Source organism: Xenopus laevis, chromosome 4S (genome assembly GCF_017654675.1).
Source record: "Xenopus laevis strain J_2021 chromosome 4S, Xenopus_laevis_v10.1, whole genome shotgun sequence".
Lineage (NCBI taxonomy): Eukaryota > Metazoa > Chordata > Amphibia > Anura > Pipidae > Xenopus > Xenopus laevis.
In genome coordinates this window covers 23,012,360-23,037,392 of record NC_054378.1, presented here as the reverse complement: position 1 = coordinate 23,037,392, position 25,033 = coordinate 23,012,360, and the positions used below count along the sequence as shown (strand labels likewise).

General features: G+C 42.6%; 1 pseudogene; it reads right to left on the bottom strand.

Moving 5' to 3' along the window:
- Nucleotides 1-1,215: 1,215 nt before the first annotated feature.
- Nucleotides 1,216-24,271, bottom strand: LOC108714950 (annotated as a pseudogene).
- Nucleotides 24,272-25,033: the final 762 nt, after the last annotated feature.

The window sequence follows — 25,033 nt, the reverse complement described above, 5'->3', positions numbered from 1 at the left end:
ACTGAAGTGTCACTGTCTCTATCTCAGCTGCAGTGTCCGTCTCTATCTTAGCTGCAGTGTTTCTGCCTATATGTCAGCTGCAGTGTCTCTGCCTCTACCACAGCTGCGGTATTTGTATCTATCTCAGCTGCACTCTCTATCTCAGCCACAGTCTCTCTGCATTCCCAACGGCCCCCATATATTTTCTTTATAGACTCAATCAGTCTGTGGGCACCTTGCATAATGCACCTAATGGGGTGTGAGCACCTTCCAAAACTAAAATGTAAAAAAAAATAGATTTTAGTGTCCCTAGTCAGTCCAAACCACTTCCATGATATTCTATGTGGGTGGTAAGTTGGGGGTCTAGGGTTACAAAATGTGAGTTCTGGGTCAAAATCATAACAGTACCAATAAGCATTTACTTTGTAAAGTTTAAGCACTTTCCATTCACAGTGCAGTAATGTTGACACCCAGTGGCCACTGCTGGTTATTACACTTTCTTATTTATAATATCAAGAGTAGGGTCTCTTTGTTATGATTACATACAAATAAAATCAATTCTGGGCACAGCCCCCTTCCAACTTCAGGCTCAAGATCCGCAGGATCTGTCACTGGATTGCTTATCCAAAAAAAGGAAGGGACAACGTAGAGCAAAGGACAGAAAAGAATAATTAAAAGAGAGAAAACTAAAGAAATATATAATGTAATATTAGTTTAATACTGATATAATCAGAAAAACATCATAGAGTATCAAACTGGGATACTTCAGTGCACTGCCCAAGTTTCTAAAAATGCTGTGGTGCGTCTATCCTCTTTAGACCTCACCATTGGTCTTCAATGTAACCATAAATAAAAGATAATGAGGAGAGCAATCCAAAAGCAGATTTACTGATACAAAGTGATTTATTCCAGAAAACCAAACACACAACATGTCTCCCCATTGTTCAACCACCAAAACGTTGATGATATTTTCATTTTCTTATGGAAATATTTTGGGGTGCCCTATAAATTCAAACAGAGCTAAAGGATAGATGTATTTGATCCTGTCCTGAAGCAAACTTTAATGGTATCCCATGGTGGCTGCTGCTTGATATAACCATAATGGCAGACATGGGTGCACAGGGTGCCAGAGAGAAGAAAGAGGAACCCCGAACTTGAATCACGTCTCCTATTGAAATAAGGTCCTGCTGCTGTCAAATGTGGTGGGGTTGATGTCTTAACTACTGAGTTGTTCTCTTGTGCTTGACCCTAATAACATAGCAGATTGGTGGGGGGTCGACTCCTTTATTGTTATAACATGATGTTTGGGTAAGTAACAGTGGAACCTCTTACCTGTGAGACTGAGCTGATACTTCTTCTCTCTAATGATCTCTTTAGCAGTAAATACACAGCGGATAAAGGTGCCATCGTCTTTATCAGTGGGGCTATATTTCAAGGTGCTGGAGCACACAACCTGTGGCTCTGATGTCTCTATCAGATTGGGGACATTGTCTTCCTCCTTGGTGGCATCTATTTTAGAGTCAGAGCAGACCTTTTTTTAGAGATTCTGGAATCTGGGAACCTTTTAGGAACCACCTCACTTGGTGATTTTTCTGGCTGAAACCTGAGATGGTTATTGAGAAGGTGGCTTCCTTATTGACCTCTGGAGTTGTGGGGTGCACCTCAATATCTGACAGGGTAGGAGGATGGTCTGGAAAAGTGGAGATGTGCTGGTTATACAGACACCTTAGGATGTTAAATATACGAGCATTAACATTTCTTTCAGTAGTGTGTAGAGAAGGAGCAATAGATGCTGATTTGTGAACTTACCCTTCCACTTCAGGGTTATATTTCTCTTCACTGGTTCCTGAAGATCCCTGTGCTTTATCAGGCAGGTGAATATTTTCCCATAATGCTCTATGGTAGAAATCACAGCGAAGAGGAAGGTGACGGAATCTCTGTTTATTTTGGTGTATGTTTTAGTTTCTCCTTTAATTGGATCAGAACCTGCCAGCCATTCTGCTGTCATATCCTGTGCATTAGCGCCAGTCACATTACACTGAAGTAGTAGCTCTTCTCCAACCTTTGGATTAAGTCCATTACTAGTGATATATTCAATGTAAGGAAGCCCTGGAAAGGAACATATAGGATAAATGTGAATATCAAGTACATGCCCTGCCTGTGGGTCTGTGCAGCCAAACACTGGTGCCAAGCAATATATGTGATGTATCAGAGTGATGGCACCACCACACCAACTGTACCCAAAGGCCATAGGGAAACACTGGATATCAATATGTCGCTGCATGTATATTTACTGGGGATCATTTCAATGGGATTGCTCTACATCAATGGCTTCTATAAAAGGGTTGAGGAAAGTGACATATGGATAAATACCTCTAAGTTTTACAGTAAATGTCCTTGAAATGGTCTCCATACAGTGCATTATCTCCACTTGGAACTCTGTCCCATGGTGGTTAATAGTAGGTGTGAACTGTAATTCTGTGGTTCTGGAGAAAAGACCCGATGTGGGGTTTTCCTGTCGGACCTCTTTAACACTTGATTGAGGCATGATTCTCTCGCCCCAATACCAACTGATAGAACAATATTTTGGGAAGAAATCCTTCATAGTGCATAGCAGTCTTGCAGGTTTGTCGCACTCGAGAGTGGCTGGGGTGCACTGTATTTCACTTGCTGTTGGGGCACAGACTGTAATACAAAAATATACAACACGGAGATGATTACGGGATTGCAGGCATTTCAGGCAACAGGCCAGGAGAAAGCTGGCATTCATGGAAGGCCACTGGTTGTTAATATGCTCAGAAAAGGAGAGGAACGAGTTAATATGTGCAGGGGAGGAGTTAACATGGTCAGAGAAGTTGAGGGAGGAGCCAAAGATTCCTCCCAGACAATGGGCTGAGGTGACAAGGTAATGCCATCTATAGAGATAGTAAAGGGGAAATAGGAGCAGGTTTATGTGGGAAGATGATTAGTTGAGTTTTTGTAAGTTTGAGGTGATGTAAGTGTCAGTGTCAATTTACAGCCAAATAAATGGACGAGATCTCCCAAAAACAGAGAATAACAATGGACCAAGTACAGAGTCTTGCACCCCTACATTACCACATCTACAAAATATGATAGAAAAGAATCAGAACATATGCAGCTGTGGCACAACACAAGGCTGCTCCTCTGGCTCCATCCAAGCCACAAAAGAACAAGAGTGGCAAGAACTCTTCACCCCCCCCCCTCACTGTAGTAGCAGCCTTAGTGTAACTCTTCTTCTAGAAGCTTCACTCCTGCCGATTGTTTCAAGCATAGGATCCCTAAGTGAAGGTCTATCAATTTGGGTAGATCATTGTCTCTAACCTATTGTGAGAAATTTAAAATCATATCTTAAAGATACATGTCACTTACTATCTTTGTTGGACCATATATCATGGTCTAGTGGCTATAGTTGGGTAACAATGGATGTTCAATCGTTATACTCATCCATACCCCATAATAAAGGCCTAGAGGCTATCAATTGTATGTTACATGAGCATAATCAATACTCAGGTGATTGTATTTCTTTTTTGATTTTGGCCCTTGAGTTTCTTTTGACTCATAATTATTTCTTTTTTGATGGATCCTATTACCTCCAGAGACGGGGGGCTGCTATGGGGGCTGCCTTCTCCCCAACCTATGCCAACATTTACATGGGTTGGTGGGAGCGTACCCACATTTTTGGAGATACCAATGTATGTAGCGACCGTATCATTTGGTACGGCCGCTACATTGACGATCTTCTTTTCATTTGGGATGGGCCACCTGATAGTGTAGAGACTTTTGTAAAATACGTAAATACTAATGATTTAAATTTGGTTTTTACTTCAAATCAAGATTTTGAAACAATTGAGTTTTTGGATGTCATGCTCAAAGGTACTTCTATTACAAGTAAGATTGAATCAAGAGTATATACTAAACCAGTAGCTGGGAATACAATCCTGCGAGCAGACAGTTGTCATCCAAGACATACCAAGATGAGTATTCCATTTAGCCAGTTTCTGAGATATAGACGTAATTCTTCTACCATTGAGATTTTTGATGAACAAGCAAACTTACTTAAATTAAGATTAGCAGAGAGGGGGTACCCTACAGCAGTAATTGAGTCAGGGTATTCTAGGGCACGCGCACGTAACAGGGACAATCTCCTTTTAGGATGCAAAAGTAAACAGAATGTATCATCCTTGAATAAGAAATATAAGAAAAACGATTCCAAATGTAAAAATATTTATTTCAGTACAGAATACAGTGTAGAATATGATGATATTTGTCGTATAATACGTAAGCATCTTCCCATTTTGTTCAATGATCCAATTTTGAGAAATATTTTGTCCGACTGTCCTTTGAAATTGGTGTCAAGGAAATCCTCAACTTTGGGTAATAAACTTTCCCCAAGTCTAGTTTCCAGTCCTTTGGTTCCACCGTCAAGTAATTGGTTACATGCCAAAGGAACTTTCAAATGTGGTAGATTTCCTTGTAAAACATGTAAGGTGATTACAGTTAGTTCAGATTTTAAATCAAATACTACTGGGAAGATATTTAACAACACCACATACAATAATTGCTGCAGTAGAAATGTAGTGTATTTACTTGAGTGCAAATCCTGCAACAAACAATATGTGGGTCGCACGACCAGGGTCGGACTGGGGGGCCTGGGGCCCACCGGGACTGCTGTCCAGGGGGCCCCCCTCCGGCCCCCTGCACCCCTACTAAAATGCATCCGCCCAGCAAACACCGCCGCTTGGCGCGAATGCGCAAGAGCGCCGTTCGGCGCGCATGCGCAAGAGCGCCGTTCTGCGTGCATGCGCTGGCGGCGCTGCGCATCGTCGGAAATTTTTTTTTTTAGCTAGAAATATCTAGAGAAGGGTTCTGGCCCGGCGGGGGCCCACGAGGGTCGGGGCCCACCGGGTTTTTTCCCGGTTTCCCGCCGGGCCAGTCCGACACTGCGCACGACTCGTCCACTTAAGGACAGAGTCAGAGAACATCTTATTGCGATTGAGAAATCTGATCCTAAATCGCCTATAGGTAAACACTTTAGTCAATGCAGTGGACACGGTTCCTCTGATTTGGGAGTGAAAATTATTGAGAAAATAAAGCTCCCTCAAAGAGGCGGTGATCCTATTACTTTATTGAACAAACGAGAGGCCTTCTGGATTTTTACCCTTAGTACAAGGAATCCATGTGGCCTCAACACTCGCTTTGATATTATGTATCATTTTTAAGTTTCACTTTTTAAACTTTAAGCACTTTGCACATTATGTACTTATTGGTGTCTATTTGTATCTATTTATAGTAATGTGTGTAATGATTACAGATTATGATATTCGCTTTAACCAACAGATGGCGCTGCATTCATGTACTATTTATAGAGCATTTCCATGTATTGTTCCTCTATGCTTATGATTAAGTGCGCATGCGCCCGAAACGCGTCACGCTTGTGTGATGTGTTCTCGCTTTTAAATGGATTAATAAAGAATTTGGATTTTTACTGAAGCAGTGTGCGGAAAATACAACTTTATCTTCGTTTGAAATATACGGCCTGGGACGCCAAGGTCTTTCCAGCACCTGATGATATTTAGCATGGACTGCCTGCATTCCTACAAGAGAAAGACGCGGTGAGTCTGAGCGGTTTACCGTTTTTTCACATTACTCCTGCCACATACCCTGATAGATACTGGCACCTAAAGTAAATAAGCAGTGACAACTACAGCTCCCTCTATTCTGAGAAAGAGACAGAGGACATATCGGCTGATGGTTCCTGTCAGGTATCACTAACATAGTTGATCCTGCAGGTCTGTCAACCATCAAAGTTCCCTTGGCTTTGGAGGAGCTGCACTCTGCCGTCAGATCCTTTAGGCAAGACAGTGACAGTTGTCAGTGGAGCTCAATGTAGTATTGTGGGTTCTCATTAGTCTGGACCTGCTCGAGCTGTATAAGGATGGTGGTGGAGGCTAGAATGCCCAGTCACTGATGGAAGGAATGATCACGATTTTGTATAAGCAGAAAGGGGAAAGATGCAACCTTGAAAATTGCTATCCCATCTCTCTCCTGAATGTGGACTACAAGTTCCTCGCCAAGGAACTTGCTAATAGGCTCAAGCCTGTCATAGGTCATATCGTCAACCCAGGCCAGACTTGCAGCATTCCTGGCTGCAGGATCACAGCTAGCCCAGCACTCATTAGAAACACTAAAGATGTGGCCGGATCAGGAAAAAGTCTTTGATTGTGTGTCCCATGTCTTTATGAACAAGCTCCTGCGGAAGTATGGGCTGGGGGAAATGTGTTGTTTGTTTGTCAGTCTTATGTACTGTGATGTTTTCACTTTGGTTCTGGCGAACAACTTCAAAACTGACAATTTTCCAGTTCTGTGAGGGGTCAGATCAAATGCTTACATATATGGACGTCGTGACCATCTTCTTTGCTGAACAGCCATCGAGCGTATTTCGTCCAGACCTGTGAGGACTTCAGCAAAGCTTCAGGGGCTAATGTCAACTGCAGGAAGTCAGAGACCATGCTCAACAGAGAATGGAACAGGACTTCTCACACCGTGCCTTTTCCATCAAGTCGGACTTTATCAAAATCCTTGGAGTTTGGTTTAGTAGTATCTTCCTCTCTGGCATGTGCTGGGGCAGGACTACTGGGACAGCACCTACAATTACAACTGAAACGCCCCTTGGTGTTACCTGGATGTTATAAAAGCCACAAGGGAACACCAACTACAGGGAGTTAAGCATGATTTGTGGAAACGAAAGACAATCCACAAGTTTATCAGTGGAGTTTATTCTAGGGCTACCATTTATCACTGCTAAGTGATTGGGGGAATATTTTCGCAGACAGACACAAGGACATTGCATGGATGGCTATCCAAGGTAAACTTCCCCTGGCCTTTATACAGTAAGGGTAGGGGTGACAAATGCCTGTTTAAATAGGAAGAAGAAAGTCCCAGAGGCCAGAGAATTGAAGATATGAGTAAGATCTGTAAGTAAGCGCAGTAGCACAGCGACTGAGTAGAGAAGAAGACATAGGGGCAAGAGAACAGTTTGACCTTCTGTATGATAAATCCAAAGGATAATTGTCCATTCTCCAGCACATATCAATCGATTCTGATTGTTTCATTCATACTGGACCCCTTTTTGTGCTTGCACAATTTAAAGCAATTGAGGCTAAATATATAGTGAATAAAGTACCCCCTCTTGTAAAATATAAGGATATTATTAGTTACCGAGGAGTTTCATGACCATATAAAAACACGAGGCCGAAGGCCGAGTGTTTTTATACAGGTCATGGAACTCCGAGGTAACTTCTAATATCCTCATATTTTACAGCTGGGGGTACTTTATTTATTATAATACACAAATTTTAGTGAGTCATGTGACAGAAATGACATCACTACTCACCGTTTATAACTGATGACATCACTACTCACCGTTTATAAGGATATAATTTACAGGATATTCATGGCTTTTGTGTATTATAAATAAATACACTATAATACCTGAGTGGGTTTCCATGAACTTACAGTTTAGGATCCTTATTTATTAAACGTATATTCCACTTTTTCCTGTTACAAGTTATGGTGTATAATCAATAGAATCAGGTGCTACTTACTGAGATGTTTCAGTTTCCAGGAAACACATTTAGGATATTGGAGACTTAGATGAGAGACCTCACACCTGAACTTCTTCCCAATGTCCCTCACACAAGGCCTGTAGTTTATATGGCTGGTAAAATAGAACAACCCATTGGCATCAAGTATTTGGTCATTGTATGGTTCCAAGAGCTCATCCTCTTTATACCAGAAAACTGTCAAGGATTTGGGGAGGAAGGAATGGTTTCTGCAGGACAGGCCGATTTCTTGCCCACCATATACAGTCTCGGATGATGCCAGGATTGGATCCAACTTTGGTACAGCTAAACACCAAAAAAACAGTTGTGAGTTTACATTTTATAAATGCCATATTCCTTACTTTCATTAGTTATTCGCTTGTGAAGTTTTATTCCCATTCCATTAAAAAATATTCGTTTTGCAAAACGTTATTGTTAAACATTAGTAGTGATTAGGGTAGTTATACAAATTTTACACTGATAATGAATTTGACTTACCTGCAAATCCTTCCCCAACACAGCACTTACTTGCCATGTCACTGAAAAGGAATATTACTCCTCAAAACCCTAACCCTAACCCTGACCCTGGGGGGAGGGGCAACCCAAGGTTCTAAAACCAAGAGGGGATGATTCAGTTAATAACAGACTTTCAGAAAGACTTGATAATATAAAAAGTTTAAGAAAATATTCTACCTTGTGTCACCTCCAGCCGACAGGACTCAGAGATGGGGAGTCTGAGGGCAGAGTGAGTGACCCTCACAGTCAGTTCTGCTCCATCATCTTCCTCTATGTCGGGTGTTATATGGATTAAGCATTGGCAATAAGAAATACTCCTTTATTTACTAGATTTTATAACAGGAACCATTTCCACTTGCAGTGGCCTCTGTGCCAGGGGCAGATTAGTCACATTCCCATTTCTCATTAACCCTTCTCTCTCTGTCCCAATAACCACACACTCCTCATCTCTGTAATGTGCCACTGGGGTAGAGGAACAAGCTTTTAAATCACAGAAGTGAATTTCCATCTCTTCTTCCCCTTTTCTTTTCAGCCACAATGTAATTCTGATGGGTTTGGGTCGGAACCCAATAATCTGGCAGGACAGAGTCGCCTTGTTCATATGCACCAAATGTTCCACTCCACTAATGGAAGAGAGTTTTGGGGGCTCTGTAACAAATAAACATTTTTAATAAGAACCATTGTTTTATTTCTAACAGGTAAAAGGCAAGTAGTTAAATGTGTATCCCCTGTGTGGTGCCCTAGTGAGGAACCTACTTTGTTAGATGTTGTTTCCCTAACCCTAAGGTCAGATGCTGTAGCCTCAAAGACAAAGAAGAGTAGAGGGTTGAGCCCCCAAAAGTCCTAGCCAAATCTGTTATTGTGCCCAGGATTTCGCTCTTTAACTATATATTCTAACAGTATTTGACTGGTTTGGCTGAACACTGGGAAAAAACCTGGTGGCTCCGACCTCCATGAGCCCTGCCGACCTAGATCCTCTCCCTCGCCTGGAGGAGGGAATTAAAAGGTACAGGGGGCACACGGGGTGGATTCCGGAAATGCATTCGCTGGGAGAGTCCAGGACGTCTCAGCCTCAGTGGGCCCTGGACACCCCAGTCCGACATGTGATTACCCATGGGATGTGGTTGCTGTTATGTGATTCTGAGTGATTCATTCAAACTGCCTCCTGTTATTGTTACAAATTATATAATGCCACTAATGTGATTCATATGCAGAGAAATCTTTTCTAGACATGCACTAACATGCAGACGGTTGCAGGGAACCCCAGACCAATGCAGCTTGCATGTGAGCCCATAAAACAAAATGGGCATGTGACTCGCATTTAAAACTGACTGTACCTGACCTGCACCTGCAAATAACAAATATCCTGAAAATAACACTCCAAGTAAAGCCTATTACTCACAGCGATCTGTCTTCATTGTGGAGAATTGTCTTCTCATTTCCCACAATTAAGCCAGGTTACCAAAAGTAATTATTTACTCGCAGGATCTTAATGTTATATTATGGTAAGGCAATTTCAGGAGATTTGTCACCCGCCGCACCGCAGATTTAACCACAGGCAACAAATCTTACCCTGTGGCATCTACCTAAAGGCCCCCATACACAGCTGATATAACCTGCCGACAGAGTAAGTCAAGCAGCTTATATAGGGGCCCTCCGACAGGCTTTCCCAATAGATATCTGGCCAAAAGTCAGCCAGTTGTAGATCGGGCAGGTTTATAAAAAAAAACGTCAGATCGAGGACTGCATTGGTTCATTTATGTTATCCTTGAGCTGACTGCTGGGCCCTAGGGCCCACAATCAGTTAAGCTCAATATCACCCACCTTGCCAAACAAGCAGATCTCTGAATGTATGGCCAGCTTTATTCTTTAAGTGCCTGGGACTCCCACGGGGCTGAGTGAAAAACCTTTACTATTGCTAATTAGGGCAAGTGATCACATTGAGATCTGCCAGAAACTGTGCATGGGGCAGCATTTGAAAAGGCGATAATGTTCTTTTCATGGCCAGAACTGGCAGAACTATGTCCCCATCCCCCCCACATACAGAGCAGGTTCAGGGTACAGTTTATAGAACCCCCCCCAAACCTGCAGTAAGGAATATACTTTATTTATCTTACCTTTCTTCAGGAATTTCCAATAGAGAAAGCAACGGAGAGCTGCAATTATTATAGTAAGGAATATCACAACCAAAACTGGAACAGTTGTCTTATCTTCAGGGGGGGGACTCTGTAACAACATCAAATAATCATTAATCCCACCTTATTGTCCTGTAACCCCCCTCATGTCATAATTGTCATTATCATCTTTATGAATCCTTCTCATCCTTTCTGACATTTTTTTATCACCCAACCGTGTAAACCACTATTTTTTAAATGTACTATGTCCAACAACTAAAAAGACCATTTCAAGTGATATTGTCTAGTTGAAGCCAGGAAAACTAAGGGTAGCTGCCTGCTTGGCCCTGCAAACATAGATAGATTTCACTATGACCGTTAAATTTTTTTTAACCTGGCCAATCAATTTTCTGACAGATGTCGGATGAAAAATCGTAAGATGCACGATCGTTCGATTCCCACTAACCTCACGATAATTTGATGGATTGGTTGGATTGCACTAAAATCGGTCGTTCACCAAAGAAAAATCTTTGCTAATATGGGGACCTTTACTGTTACCTTTCCCTTGATCTCCCCTTAGCAAGTACCATCTCCCTCCTATAGAAGAGCACCCAGTCATGTAAGTGAAGCTGACGCACGGCCATTGGATGCTGACTGTGCCCCCTTACCTGCCCCTTGTGCTTATTCTTATCAATACTAAAGTGTCTGCTTTGCTTTTTTCAACATTATTTGCCATTTGGGTGCGATGTATATTGTATCTTGATTAGCAGTGTTCAATTTTTTGTAACAAAAATTAAATTTTTTGCATACCATTTGGCATTTCAAATCTTTTCTATGGGTGTGCAGCAGTAAATTACATTTATATATTTTCCCTGATTTAAACCTAAAATTAAGGGTATCCTAGACCTTCTACTTACCATATATACATATACTAACTGCCCTATGGCCAAAGTGCCCTCTATGTGCCTACTGTATGTAGAGACCCTGAGATTTGGGTGTATTTATCTCAGGCATTCCTCTTTAGTATTTGGACACCTAAGGGTTCTTTAGTTAAGTTAGGCAGCTATGTCCCTAGTGGGGTCCACACCAGTACCTGGGGATTGTCCACTAGATGGCACTGTTTGATAATATAAAAGGGTTTAGCACCATGAGGTCTGGGTCTGTCCTGGGACTTTGCCTCACTGAGAGGTACTACAGGTCCAGGTCTGCCGAGAAAGTTAGTGAAGTGTAAGATAGTGTTAGTAGTACTGTAATAGTCGCTCTAGGAGTGAAAGTCAGCTCAGGGTAGCTAGTGAGCAGATGTGGCTCCAACGAGGAGGTGTAGTGGGGTTAGGACCCCGTGGTATTTGAACCACTAGTGCAGGGACTACAGTGGGTGAGTTGAGGACCAGATAGGATACCAAGACCCAAGATCCCAGGCTGAATACAGTGGGTGAGGTGAGGATCAAGTTCGGTGCCAAGATACAAGACCCCAGGCTGAGAAACCCTTGCCTTAGTGTTTCACCAGAGGGATAGTGCCTAGTGAGAGTGGTAACTATTCCCCACGTCTATTGTTGCTGTAATACTGAATACTAGCCCGTTTGCTGCACCCTGTACTCTCTAGAGGGATTATTGCTGTGTGAAGCTTTTCTATGATAACTGTGAACATCAAAGTGCCTGTGAACTACTACCTTGTTACTGTTCTCTGTAAATAAACCAGTTATAGTTTACTGCAAAGAAACTGCCTGGCTGAATATCCTGCTGTATTCATCTACACCAGGTACCGGGAGTTGCACGGGTACACTGGGGGGTCTGGGCACACTACAAGCAGTTTTAGCCTGGTCACACATTGCCTTAATACACAGCGAAAGTACACTCAAGGGTGTGCTACATGTATATAACTTTGTAATCAGTACCTGGGATCCCATGTAGCTAGTGCTTAAACTACAAGCTAAGGGTGCCAGAGTGGGGTTCCAAAGGCAGGTGTCTCAAATAAAAGGTGGCCCAATACAGAACCCTGCAGTACCAAGAACACTACTCTGTACCCGATGCTTTAGTCAGTTTCCAATCCATGTACCAACAACATTACCCAGGCTCATAGAACTTGCTTTAGGAAGCACGTTTATGCAACACTGTATCAAAAAGCTTTGGCGCAATCCAAGCAGATCTACTGCCCCCCCCCCAACTGTCCAAATACTGCACCCCCACTGTCCAACTTTCTACTTACAATGAACTTACCTGGTATTGAGAGAGTGAAATTGAGTTTCAGTTTATTCTCCAGGGATCTGTGCTTAATGATACACAAATACCTTCTCCCATTGTCTTCCAGGGAAGGTTTTATTGTTAGATGACTTGTAACATTGAATGCTCCATCCTCGTTCTCAGATGTGTCTCCAGTACAACTGTCCTTATCCAGGGAGATGCAGTTGGTCTCACTGAGCCGTTTCACCCACTGAATTGTTATATCTTTGGGGTAAAACCCACAGGCTGCACATTGAACTGTCTTCTCTGTTCCAAGCAGACCACTGACATCAGGAGGTTCCAACTTGGTAGCAGGTTGCACTGGAAGAAAGCACAGTTACATGGCTTATTGGTTTCTTATTTGTTTCTACCAACACACTGGAATTCAACTGAATCTGAATCCTGAACTGAGTCCCTTAAATCATACAGATCATCCTACAAACATGGGCACTCATAAACTGTGGCCTTTCATCCTTGTGTCCTAGCATGGCAACCCAAACCAGGAGCTCTCTGCCAGTAAGGCTGACATAGTGCTTGTTATTTGCACAACGAGTATTGTTGTACCCAACCAGAGTGCCAGCCCTGTTAGCTCTCAACTCCAGTGGGGGAAATAATAGTTCTACTGGTTGATGGTACTTGATGAATTTGGATTTAATCAGGAGTATTTGGTGAAAGACACAAATCAGCACCAAGGACACATTCAGTTCTGTTAATATTTACTATTTGTACCTGCAGTCGTGCTTGACTTGTCACAAGCAGCTGATTGGTTAATAGGCTTCTAATGGGTGGGGGCAGACTATTTATAAGTCGCTGGTTCCAATGTGCAGCCTTAATAATAATGGTGGTGCTGCTGGGGTTCCTTATGCAGGTGTCCACAGAAGGGGGCAAGAAGGGTCAGTTGCCCCACCCTGACTTCTCCCGCTAGTTCCAAGAAATTGTTTGTACATTTAATTCATCTTCAGTGGGATGCTACCCTATGTGATATTAGCTTACTTGCCCCTCACTGGAAAATTTTCTGCGGACACACATGGTTCCTTATGCACTTCTTTGGGCAGCAGATAAATGGCACTTACCTGATGCCTGCAGGGCAGATTTACCCACTGCTTTATTAGGTGTATAAATGACAGTGCAGGTATATTCTCCTTCATCTGTGAACTGAACGCGGGGTAAGTGAAGTCCCACATTGCCTGTTATAAGATCACTGTCGGATATGTAGGATCCCGGCCGGGTGGGGGTATGATGCCCAGACTTATAAAGATACACCCACTCTTCACTTCCATTTAGGGATTTCAGGGTCCAGATGACAGAGAGAAGCTTCACATCCAGTTTCCCAGCCCCATATTCAGTTACTGTACATGGAATAAAGGCATCTTGGTTCCTCAGGGATTTAATGGGAGAGTCACTTGTTTTAACCCCCAAAGCATCTAAAGGGCAAATAAAGGAAATGAAAAAAAAAACACAAAGACGTAATTTTTACAGATTCATAAATACAATATGGTTTGGAGCTAGAATGGAAGGCAGGCTTAGGGCAATGTGCAAAGTGGGGGCCCCAGATGAGATAAATAAATGTGGGGTGACCAGCTTCCCTTCAGCTCCTGTGACATTCTGGGAGTTGTAGTCCAGCAGTGTCTGGAGGGCCACAATATAATAAAACATAACACAACAGAGAAGGGGCATATACCCATAGTGTGAAACTGTAAAAGTTGAACAAAACAATAAGTAAAATTACACAACGTGTTAATAAATGTAAATCTAAGATACCAGCCTCCAAATCCATAGTAAATAATAAATGTGCAATATACAGAAATAAACAGTACATAGTTAAAATGCCATTTTGTGGTGATGTCACATCTGCACAATTTTGTCATTTTGGAGCATAAAGACATTCAGGAAAGTGCTAGCTGCAAAGTGTGCAAAAAACATGGTGGCACTTGCTAAATGACCCTCATATAATACAGGCAGATAATTAAGGGGTCATTTACAAATACCCTGGATGCAGATGACCAAGTGTGCAAAATCACACTCCTCAGTGCCCAATCACTCAGCTCCAGCCTCTTGGCACAGCTGAACTCTGCATCTCATGCACCAGGCACCCTCTTACACTACCATAAATGTGCAGATGTGGGTTTTTGGCCATGTTGGAGCTAAGTGCCAGCCTTTTTGAAATGTATGGACCCCCTTACATTATAGAGAGCCCGTTAATATGCTTTTTGGGTGGGAGAAATAAGGACTTTGTCTGATTGCTACATAAACACTCTCTAAAAGAGTCAGTGTGCATGACCAATTCACTCAATACATGACTGCTGTCTTCAGGCCTATTTGCAAGAACAGCAACTAATTTGCTCATATTCATTATAGACAGAGAGACTTTCACCCAAAGGTTACCAGATGGTACACAGGACACTGCTACAAATATGTTACAGACTCAGCATCCATTCCCCAGAGTACTAGGCCCTCACAGTGTGATCCTCATGAGATTTCTCTTTGAGTTTAACAGCTTGAGTCCCCGTACTAGCAATGACATCCAGGGTACTAAACCTTTCTATACTCCTCCTTGGAGTCTTTAGTTGCTTTGCTAAAAACCCTAAGCCTCTGTACTAGAGTGAATTACAACAGGAGCTAGCACTCACATTAGCTAGTCCTACCTTACTGATCTTCTCCTACTGAGACCTCCTGTCTAATCCTATCTGTCACTCCTAGAGTGAGTTATTACAGGCGCTAGCCCTCACATTTTAGCCAGTACTACCATATTGATCTTCTTCTCCTACTGAGACCTCCTGCCTAATCATAGTTCCTTCTCTGTTAGTTGGCAAAAAAAAAACTGAATTGTCTCTTCTTTTAGCACAGAGAGCACCAATGTTAGCAGGAATACTACAGTGACAGCAGTAGGGGAGAACAGTCAAAGAGAGGGAGTGGAAGAAGAAGAGAGAGAAGGAAAGGGGGAGACGGTGAGTAAAATAGAGAAACAGAGATGAGCAAATGACCCACACTGTTCTGTAGGTGGAGAAGAAACAGAAAAGCAAGTAAGGTTATTGCTGAATAAATACTCAAGCACTGTGTATCAATGGAAACTCAATTAAAGGAACTTTCACCGGAACTTCCATTGTCACCAACAGTCCCAACTTATTGGGTGTATGGTTGAGGGGGGCAAATGTACTATGCCTGGAATCTCCCATCTATGGACTGGTTATGTACTCTTTAATAGCAGTTTATATATTTGAATCATGGATGATCACTGTATTGTGGTACAAGATACATTGTATCTCATACACAAATGACATTGGGATTTGAGTGCCCCGAAACTGCCTTATTAAGGTGCCAATCACTAAGGGAGATCAGAATCTTCTATAATTTTTTAACGATAAAAGTGTTACCAACACAGAGCCATATTAAACAAGGAAGTGTAAGGTGGTACCGGGGGACGTGTTTCAAGAGAGATACATTTTGCCCTAGTTTGTTTGCTTTCCATGGTGCATTTAATGGGGCCAGCCGCCAGGGACTGGGGATATGATTTTGGAGTCTGCAATCTAGTTGGTTATTGAGCTCAGAAATGGAGGTAAAAAGTGGCTCCCCCGTTTTACTTCAATGAGATGCTTCTTTGTCTGTTGAGATATTTCTGTGCCCAACTATACATCCAAAAGTATAGGCAATTGAGGCTCATACAAATGCCCAGTTGCGGCTCTTCAACCTGCCATTCAGTTTAGTAGAATTCACTTGACAACCCCCCAGCCAGAAAGTGCTGAAATGTTTGTTTTCTGGACAAAAATTCCAATTGACTGAATGACATCAAATGGCCACAATCAGGCACCCATGTGCCATAAGCCTAAATCTGGGGTAACTTGTATTGTATTTATTTATATTGCATCACCAGTGTACACAGTGCTTTACAGAAACAGCAGGACAGTTAATATCAATGAATAATAAATTCATTTAGGAATTTCAGCACAGAGACTGAAATAAGGTGCAGGCCCAGAAGAGCTTACAATATGCCATTATACATTCCGTATTACTATACAGAGCTGCACTTTGATACACATTGGTAGTAGAACAAGAGGGTGACAGTTTCACTTCATATTTGTGTTACCCAAGCTGTGGCTCCTTGTTGCTGAATACTTTAAGGGAGCTAGCACATGGCCAGATTCGGGGAGTAATCGCCTCTTCTGCGGGCGACAATCACCCCCGAACTGCCTTCCTCGTGCCTGCCGCCTGCTATAATGACAAAACGCCAGCAGCAATGCACTCGCGGCGCTTTGATTTCCGAAGTCGCCCTAAGTTTCCTCGTGAGGCATTGGCACTGGCATTTTCGAATTATAGCAGGTGGAAGGCAGGGGGAAGGTAGTTCGGAGAGATTGTCGCCCAGCAGAAGAGGCGATTAGTCACCAGGCGACTAAATCTCCCCGAATCTTCCCGTGTGCTTGAACCCTAAGGCATTTATGGGTAATTATAGTTCAACAGGCACAAGTCAGAATGCAGCTCATCATATAAATAACTGAACAAAGTTTGTGGAGCCCTGGACCCTGACACTGTGTATACAAAGCTGTTAGTTTGGGCCCCAGATAAGGAGGAATAAGATCTTACCTGTTCCTGTTAGTGAGAGTGAGATCAGTAGGAACCAGATGAAGCAGGGGGGGGCCCATACTGATGGTCAGTTCCTTCTACAGTCTTGGGGGTCCCATCTCTCATGTTAATATGCCCTCAGCCCTGTGCCATGGTGACTTTCCTGTTAGCCCAGAAACAGAAAAAGAGAGAAGAATTCACTTTCATTTCAGTGCAGGGGGAGGAGCTAAGTGACATAGAAACTCCCTGCACTCTCAGCTCACTCTCACTCTCCAGGAACAGGGTTCTGACATTGTGGCCCTGAAAAGGTACCCCATAGGACTCTCATGAACTGTAACTGCACATTGTGTTCTATGTCCCTGCAGGGTGTGGGAAAAGGCACCACAATACTGTACTGCTGAAATTTTCACCAGATATCGATTGGCCAGGACCTCCTGAGGGTTTTTTTTTTTAGCATCAAATGCACTGGAGTTAATGGGTGTTTACTGTTTGACACAAAACAAAAAATTCTGGTAAAAAAAAGCATAGAGAAATTCTAATAATTATGGTGGTGTTTTTCACCATTGAAACAACATGTATAATAAACACATATACATATATATATATATATATATATATATATATATATATATATATATATATATATATATATATAGATTTGCTTGAATATAGGAATGCACACTGGGATTTAAATAAAATCTTCTTTATTTATTCCAACATTTAAAAGAAACAGGTCAACGTTTCGGTCCCCTGCTTGGACCTTTATCAAGGGTCTTGATAAAGGTCCAAGCAGGGGACCGAAACGTTGACCTGTTTCTTTTAAATGTTGGAATAAATAAAGAAGATTTTATTTAAATCCCAGTGTGCATTCCTATATTCAAGCAAATCTATACTATTGGCGAGGAATAGCACCTGGGTCTGATGGATAATCGCATGGGAGTGCTTAAACCTAATGAATTTGTATATATATATATATATATATATATATATATATATATATATATATATATATATATATATATATATATATATATACAAATGTATAATGCAGATTCGTGAAAAGTCTCACCACTATGGAAAACACAAATTTCACAGCAAAACTGTAATAAATGAAAAAATATGATCACCAATACTGGTCACACATGATATTGAATCATCCTTACCAGAAGGCATGGGCTCCGTTGCCCAAGTGTCCCAGGCTAACGCCCGCGGACAGCTTGAACAGATGTGTCCCCTTCGCCAAAGCTAGGGGGAGTCCCGTCTACCCTGGGTTCTGCCGAAGCTTCCCTCAGGGTGTGTCATGGCCTGGGGTCCAGCCAAAGGACTATGACCCCATCCAGGGTGCTCAAACCAAACACAAAAAAAGGTGCTGGAGTGTGAGGTGTAAGGCCATTGATTGCCTTTAGTAAGGCTCCAGCTGGCAGCCAGAAAAAGAAAAACTTCCTGCCAACCTAATGGCCACGGCAAAGGAATTGAAGCATGATTAGGCATAGGTGCATGTGCATTGCCCTGACTCAAAAGCAAATCAGGTGCCTCCCTCATGGGAGCACAGCAACCCAGCTTTCATCAAGCTTCCGCTTGCCAGCCTAGTCCAGAGGACCAAGTGTTTCTCCGTTCTTCACATAGGATCATAAGAACAGATACTCCTCTTTGATCTTGCAAGCCAGAGGACCAAGTGTTTCCAAAGATGCTACACTTGATCTTAGCCAAAAGGCAGAGAAGTTGCTCAGATTGGTTGGGGGATTCTGACCAGACCATGTGGGTATATAGTCAGTTGTGGGGCCCCTCACACTGATACCCCCTGTGAACCTGGTGAGAAATGTATCAGTCGGGAAAGAAGGTGAAGAGGAGCTGCATCTCTGCTGTTATGAATATTGGGTCAGTTACCCTAACGAAAGGAACAACAGAAATTTTGGCCATGCACCATGTACGGAATCTGTGTGTTTGGTCCATGGACTAATTGGCTGGCTACTGTGCAGGTGGCCCCTTTATGGTGCTCTACATGTTTAGGGGTGGGGAGAAGGAAATTAGAGGGAATTGGGGAGGTGTCTGGGGCAGAAACACTGAGAAATACCAATTCATCAGCCGATATATTGATGGTTGTCAATTTGTAAAGGATAACTTTATAGAAAGACTTACTGTCTATACTGAGTATACAGAGTCGGCAGCTGACCCCCAACCACATAAGCTCACAAATGTCATAATTAGTCTGACTAATGGGATTGGTTAGATCAGCACTGTCACAAAACCGCCTCACTCAACCACACTTAACTCTTGGGTTTGACTACAAGGGGTTACAATCAGTCTCTCAATCACCTTACACACAGGTAAGACTAACATCAGACACCCCAAAAACACACCAACACCCACAAAGTTCATTTGCTGCCACCATCTATCATTAACAGGCGATAGAAACCTAATGTGACTATTCCCCTGCCCTCTTTAACAGGTAATAACTCACACTACACAATGCATCAAACACTCTCTCCTATGGTAGTTACTCAGGGTAAGATCCTACAAGTCTAACAAGCACTCCAGCAGCCAAAGGGTTAATCTACATTCAAACACACTTTCCTGCTAGCCGTACTAGTTATCCAACATACAAATAGGCAACTTTCCCTTTCCACACATACGAAGAGTTCATACACGTAGGCACAAGCATTCATATGGGCAATGAGTTCGTTTAGAGCACAAGGACTAACGTATTAAATGATATTTAATATTTAAAAGAAACAGTGCATATGTATATATATAAAAATGATATTACAAAGATGACACACAGTTGCAAATACAGTAAATAAAATAAAAGGGAGTAAAAACACAAAGAAAACCCTTACTTTACCAAGTTTTGAAGTTGTCAGTGTATTTCCTCTGAGGCACGAGTTGGAAGCTGGACATACAATCCACTGAATAAATGGAGCCTCCTTGTATGACAATGTGATATTGGGAATGTCACCTTTTTATTTCCTGCTGGGACACTCCCCTCATTACCTTATGCATGAGGTAGGAGTGCCCAGGAACATGTCATTTACGACCCCCTGCAGGGGGTTTGCTACTCTCAGGCAATATTCCCCAATATCCCTTAATAAAATATGGGTACTTGCCAGTACCCAATACTATAATAAAAACATGGGCAGGCTGTGATCCATATGTGGGCAAGAAGAACAATACCAAACACTAATAGGTTCCCACTTTCCAGTCCCCCAGGAACCAGCCCTCCTAACAGGTGGGTATAGGCTAGCCCTGTTTGGTATTGTTAGGAAGCATGTGACCTCCTCATAACCAATATGTAAGTTATGAGGTTGTGAATCCTATGACACAGGAGATATGGATACTTTCCTATAATCCATAATTTTCTACTAGCTATCCCCCCCTGCTGCTCTAGGTCCACAGCTCTGTTCTTTGATCAGCCGATCAAAGAACAGACTGGCCCAGCTTCCTTGCCCAAATGGTGTGGCTCCAGACCGTCTCAGATGACAGATATGGATGTCACCTTTCCACAGCCCCCTGGTGAGATATAAAATTAAGGGTCTCTGTGTGAGCCTGAGACTGAGTAATTAAAGTATTAACTTTTAAAATGCCAGTGCAAGGTGGCCCTGGCATGACAAGCACATTCTATCCTTCTGTTTGGGGGGCAATATAGCTTCAGCTCTTCTGACTTGCTTACCAAGTCAATAATTCACACCAAATGTCCTTCCTTTTCATTTGACCTCCCTCCACCCCCAGAGCAACTAATTCCCCCTACTCTGCCCCCATTCACTTGCTCACTGATGCACCTGCACGGATGCCTCTCTGCACTGACAGAATGGACCAGACTAGGGGTGGACAGGAATAAGTAGTGAGTGATTAGTGTCCTCCTCATCACTGTTGCACCCTAACCACATGCCCCTTCTGCCAACCCCTATACCCAGCCCTTATAACAGAACTGAATGGAACTGCAGCCAGAACAGGTGTCAGTGGGTGTCACTTCATAGAGCACTGGGCACCAGCCACAAAGGTACTGCCAATGAGAAGGGCACATACCCCCTTCAGAACTACCTGCCAGATTCCAGTGCCAGAAACCAGGATGTATTTTTAATTGGTTTCTGGTTGCTGGGCAACATAGTTCTATCGGACTTTGGGGACTGGTCAGAATTTAATTGATTGGTAATAGGGAACCTGGAACACAGTATTAACCCAAATAACTTGCTCTTGCAGTGCTTTCCGGTACTTTATAAAGTTAATTTTGGTTACAGTTTCCCTTTAAACTGTTGCAAATATTCAGTTCCCACGATCCTCATGTGGCCAGGGTCAGACTGGCACCCACCAGTCACATGGTCAGTGTAAACACATGATACTAGCAGAGTCGGTGGGTGGTAGTGATGTGTTGTTTGAGAAAAAGTTGACCAGCCCACTCCTAACCTGCACCTGACCCGAACCCTACCAGCACTTCTATTTATAGACCCGACCGCAAGATGTCACAAAAGGGGGTGGGGCAGGCTTGCACCTATAAATAGTGGCTGCCGGAAGCAGAATGTGGCACGGTTAGGTTGCGGTCTGAGAGAGCAGAAGGAACAGCTCAACCTGTACCTGCCTGTGACCTGCAAACTGTGTGCGGAATAGACCCAAACCCATCAGACACACAGGTAAACCTAGTGGTGGCTATATGTGGTGAGTGTAACCCCTATACAGGGATGTTTCACCTCCAGCTGCTGATAAACCAGTACACCCAGTGGCACCAGTAACAGCCAAGCTGGGATACTAAAATGTCAGGGATAGAACAGGAAGGGGTTGACACAGATGGAGCAGGACCCTCCTAAGCTCTCCAAGGCCCAATAGTCTAAAGAAGCAGCTCCCAGGGAAGTGGGTCCAACTGGGTCAGAACTTCCCCTTTGCAAAACGTTTTCCCAAAATATTTCAAACATTTTTATATTATGATTATTTTATTGAGGGCTTAGGGGGCCTATTCACAAGTATCATATAAATGCCGGTACATCACCCACGTGTCCTAATATTTTTGCATTTTATTAATCCCACTGCTTTGTCTAATTTATTCGCTTTTTGGCACCATTTGTAAGAAGTGATATACATTCAGTATTTAATTACGTCATGCAGTGTATGTTGCTAGCGCTACAACACACAAACTGTGAAATGTGTTTGGGAACATCACATGTTTCTTGGTTTCTTTATAAAAAAAGTGGAAGAAATTATTTTATTTTCTGTTAGTCCATTTTACTACAGTTTCTGTGCACAGAGCAGCGGCTGCGATGGCGCCTTATTTCCATATTTTAGACAAAAAAGATATTCTGTGCAGGGTAGAGGAATATTTGTGATTGCCTGACATTAAGTATATTTCAGCTACTGACAAGTTTATACTCACCCCATACGTAGGACACACGTCCATCAAGTTCAACCTTAAGTCTATATATAAAACGTGCCTAACTGCTAGTTGAGGTATTTTTTATGGGCCAACCAGTCGTGGAGCAGGTCTGAGGGCCAGGGGCCCACCAGGTTTTTTCCCTGTGTTCCTCCGGCCCAGTCCGACCCTGGTTCAGTATATAAAATAAAGCATCTGTAGCCATATTCATTTTTAGGCTTTAGTTCTCCTTTAATCTGCTGCTGCCAGGCAGGCAAAGAGCTACAAATAAACATAAAAGAAGGGGTGTGTCCCCATCATGTACAATTGTATCAGAACCTTTATTAACATAAAACTACATCACACTTACAATGTACAATGATCGTTCATCACAAAATTCCATTCAGTGTGTTCTCAATGTGTTTTGTTGATGCCCCATTACGTTTTCAAAGGCAGTGGGTGCATGTTGGACTCATGTCACTTATAAACATTAATGGATTTAAAGGTATAGAGTTGAATTAGTTTTTATCTATCTGTGTCTGTCTATCGTCTGTCTGTCCAGCTACATTTATGTGTATACATTAGGGCACGACCTGGGGATCACGGGTAATATTTATTAAGGCAAAACTACTAACATAAAATCAAGATCTGTCCTTACATTTATTTTCACAGCAAATTTTGGGCTGCTATTTTGGAGAGAGTAACTGTGTCAGTAATTGTCAGGTTTTATGTGCAGTTCCTACTGTTGGCCACGAGAGGGAAGTAGGGTACAACAAATGCCTGAAGCCCCTCAGGGAAAACAGTAAGGCTGAGGGGTCTGAATGAAGGAGCCCAGAAGTATAGACCATATGAGAGAACAGCCAGTGCTCACTTGTGCAAAGCCAATCCAGCTGGGTTCACACAAAACAGGGGGTACCCCTTGTCCAGAAATGTGTTCCCTGTACAGTTAGGCCCATAAAACTTTGGACAGAGACAACTTTTTTCTAATGTTGGTTCTGTACATTACCACAATGCATTTTAAATGAAACAACTCAGCTGCAGTTGATCTGCAGACTTTCAGCTTTAATTCAGTGGGTTGAACAAAAAGATTGCATAAAAATTGGAGGAACTGAAGCCTTTTTTAACACAATCGCTTCATTTCAGGGGCTCAAAAGGAATTGGACATTTGACTCAAACGCTATTTCATGGGCAGGTGTGGGCAATTCCTTCATTATCATTAGTCATTATCAATGAAGCAGATAAAAGCCCTGGAGTTGATTTGATAGGGGGGTGCTTGTATGTGGAAGATTTTGCTGTTAACAGACAACAAGGCATCTTTAAGCTGCAAAAAACAGAAAACCCCATCTGAGAAATTGCTACAGTATTAGGACTGGCAAAATCTACAGTTTGGTACATCCGGAGAAAAGAGAGAAAGAAAGAAAGAACAAGCACTGGTGAACCCAGCAACACAAAAAGTCCTGGACGTCCACGGAAGACAACAGTTGTGAATGATCGCAGAATCATTTCCATGGTGAAGAGAAACCCCTTCACAGCAGTCAAACAAGTGAACAACACTCTCCAGGAGGCAGGCTTGTCGATATCCAAGTCTACCATAAAGAGAAGACTGCATGAAAGTAAATACAGAGGGTGCACTGCAAGGTGCAAGCCACTAAAGCATCATAAATAGAAAGGCTAGTTTGGACTTTGCTAAAAAAAACACAGTTCTGGAAAAACGCGTATGATATACAGCTCATTATCTTTTCAAACAAAGGCAGTAACACATCACTGTATCACCGAATACACAATAGGTTCTTACCTAAAACCTGCATTTCCATACGTTTCTCTGTTGTTACCCCTGTTTTATAATGATGAGTCCTGCAGATGTACTGAGCCCCATGATCTTCCGTCACTGTGGGTGTAAGGATCAGATTGCTGAAGAAACAATTCATATCATCACTGCTGTACCGGTAAGGATCTACTGCGCATGCGCCAAAAGTCACGAAGTTTCAGAAAAAAGAAATCGTAAACTTTGTGACTTTCGGGCGCACGCGCAGTACATCCTTACTGGTAAATACATCTACTGCGCATGCGCCACCAAATGCCAGCTAATACAGGAAGAAGAGCGCACGGGCGAACATGGCTGCCGCGGGGTCAGTAACAAGTTAGGGGCATTTGCCCGGGGGGTAGGTCGGAGGGAGGGGGGCAACACAGGGGAGGGATTTTAGCGCCGAAGGGGTTGAATTCTCCTTTAATTAATCTGTCCCGATATGCTAATCAATGAGCAATTTCAAAATGTATTGGTAAAACACGATAACATATGGATATGTTGGGGGCCCTAAGATGTATTTTCTGTGGGGCCCAGTAACATCTAGTTACGACACTGCTCTTTGTGCTCCTAGAAAATAGCTGAAAGGTTCCCCTTGAGTGGACTGCAACCCATACCTGCCCCCCCCCCCCCCAGTAAGGATGAGGAATATTGAATAGCTCCCAGAGTCACTTACTTCTGATCATGTAGCAAATATTTTCCCTTTTGGGATTTGTTTGTTTGGGCAGAACTGGGTACTGTTACATCTTCTCCCTCCCAGTCCATTCATAGTATCTGTTCATAGTGTATATACATTTCATGTACATTGTATCTGCCCCGGGTTATTGTCCATCAGGGCACAGTAGTTACTACAAATACACAAGAATAGTTTCATAGAAACTTTAAT